Source organism: Ambystoma mexicanum, chromosome 10 (genome assembly GCF_040938575.1).
Source record: "Ambystoma mexicanum isolate Mex_15411 chromosome 10, UKY_AmexF1_1, whole genome shotgun sequence".
In the NCBI taxonomy this organism is placed as follows: domain Eukaryota; kingdom Metazoa; phylum Chordata; class Amphibia; order Caudata; family Ambystomatidae; genus Ambystoma; species Ambystoma mexicanum.
In genome coordinates this window covers 224,979,157-224,981,656 of record NC_090932.1, presented here as the reverse complement: position 1 = coordinate 224,981,656, position 2,500 = coordinate 224,979,157, and positions in this window count along the sequence as shown.

Here is a 2,500-nt window from a genome sequence, read left to right as displayed (position 1 = left end):
GAGCTTCTCCCTCCGGGCAGGCCGCCGGGGCTCCCCGGGACCCGCCGCCGGGCCCGGGGGACGGGACCGACGCGGCGCCCAGGGCCGGGGTGGTCGCAGCAGCCTGGGGCCCCGGCCCGGGCCGCCTTAGAGCCTCCCCCACTCCGATTAGAGCTTCTCCCTCCGGGGAGGCCGCCGGGGCTCCCCGGGACCCGCCGCCGGGCCCGGGGGACGGGACCGACGCGGCGCCCAGGGCCGGGGTGGTCGCAGCAGCCTGGGGCCCCGGCCCGGGCCGCCTTAGAGCCTCCCCCACTCCGCATTAGAGCTTCTCCCTCCGGGGAGGCCGCCGGGGCTCCCCGGGACCCGCCGCCGGGCCCGGGGGACGGGACCGACGCGGCGCCCAGGGCCGGGGTGGTCGCAGCAGCCTGGGGCCCCGGCCCGGGCCGCCTTAGAGCCTCCCCCACTCCGCATTAGAGCTTCTCCCTCCGGGGAGGCCGCCGGGGCTCCCCGGGAACCGCCGCCGGGCCCGGGGGAAGGAACCGACGCGGCGCCCAGGGCCGGGGTGGTCGCAGCAGCCTGGGGCCCCGGCCCGGGCCGCCTTGGAGCCTCCCCCACTCCGCATTAGAGCTTCTCCCTCCGGCGAGGGATGGGGGCGCCGCCGGGGCTCCCCGCGACCCGCGCTGGGCCCGGGGACCTTCGAGACAGGGGGGAGGGGGGTTAAGCAGCCCAGGCCGCCCCGGAGCTCCGGCCGGGCCCCCCTTAGAGCTTCTCCCTCCACGTTAGAGCCTTGCACTCCGGGACTGACCCACAAACGCCGTGGAACTCGGGCCCGGCCACTACGAGCGCCCCTTGACACACGCACCCCGTTCTGGACTTGACCGCACCACGGGAGGCACTGGGCCGAGGACCGGGAGTAACCCACGAACGCCATGGCACTCAAGGCCGGACCCTATGAGAGGCTATAGCCCCGTGGAGGGAAGGGGCCCACCCCCCGCTCAGGGCGCCACCCCGTTTTGGACTTGACCGGGAGCAGCCCACGGACGCCATGGAACCGAGGCCGGGAACAGCGCAACGGCTGCCCCGGGGCCCGCAGGGTGGCACTTCCACGCCGACTATTAAGCCCCCACGCAGTGGGGGCTTACGGAACCCGACCGGAGACAAATGTAGGAGCCAGCCGCCCCGGCCGCGACGCGGGCCATCTGGTCCGCCGGCCGCCACTCGGGCCATCTGGTCCTACCCCCCTGGCCAGATGGCCCGCCGGCCAGCCGGACGCGCCTGCCCCGACCCCACCGTCCGTGGGGCACGGGCTTAAGGGGGCTTAATCCGCCGCCTCTCTTCCCCGCCCTGTCCGGGGGCTTAAGGCACCGGCCTCCTGCGCGCTCGGGCCCGGGAGACACTTCCACGCCGGCTATTAAGCCCCCCCCCCACGCAGTGTTACGGAACCCGACCGGAGGGGACAAGTGCAGGAGCCAGCCGGGCCGGCCGCGACTCGGGGCCATCTGGTCCCGCTGCCCTGCCCCGACGCCAGCCCACCGTCCGGGCCCGCCTGGCAAGGGACCGAGGGCCGGCAGGTGCCCAAGGGCAGGCATGGGCCAGCACCGGCAGGGCCTCCCCGAGCTCCGGCCAGGCCCCGCCTCAGAGCTTTTCTCCCGCCGCATTAGAGCTTTTCCCTGCGGGGAGGGACGGGGACCCCGCCGGGCCTGGGGACCTTTGTAGGACCCGAGGCCGGCCTTGGGCGCCTGCCTGGAGCTCTGGCCCGGGCCGCCTTAGAGCCTCCCCCGCTCCGCATTAGAGCTTCTCCCTCCGGGGAGGGACGGGGACCCCTCCGGGGCTCCCCGGGCAGGTCCGGGGTTCCGTCGACAGGCGCCCAAGGCCGGGGTGGTCGCAGCAGCCTGGGACACCGGCCCGGACCGCCTTGGAGCCCCACTCCGCGTTAGAGCTTCTCCCTCCCGGGAGGGACGGGGACGCCGCCGGGGCTCCCCGGGAACCGCCGCCGGGCCCGGGGGACGGGACCGACCCGGCGCCCAGGGCCGGGGTGGTCGCAGCAGCCTGGGGCCCCGGCCCGGGCCGCCTTAGAGCCTCCCCCACTCCGCATTAGAGCTTCTCCCTCCGGGGAGGCCGCCGGGGCTCCCCATGACCCGCCGCCGGGCCCGGGGGACGGGACCGACGCGGCGCCCAGGGCCGGGGTGGTCGCAGCAGCCTGGGGCCCCGGCCCGGGCCGCCTTAGAGCCTCCCCCACTCCGCATTAGAGCTTCTCCCTCCGGGGAGGCCGCCGGGGCTCCCCGGGACCCGCCGCCGGGCCCGGGGGACGGGACCGACGCGGCGCCCAGGGCCAGGGTGGTCGCAGCAGCCTGGGGCCCCGGCCCGGGCCGCCTTGGAGCCTCCCCCACTCCGCATTAGAGCTTCTCCCTCCGGCGAGGGACGGGGGCGCCGCTGGGGCTCCCCGCGACCCGCGCTGGGCCCGGGGACCTTCGAGACAGGGGGGAGGGGGGTTAAGCAGCCCAGGCCACCCCGGAGCTCC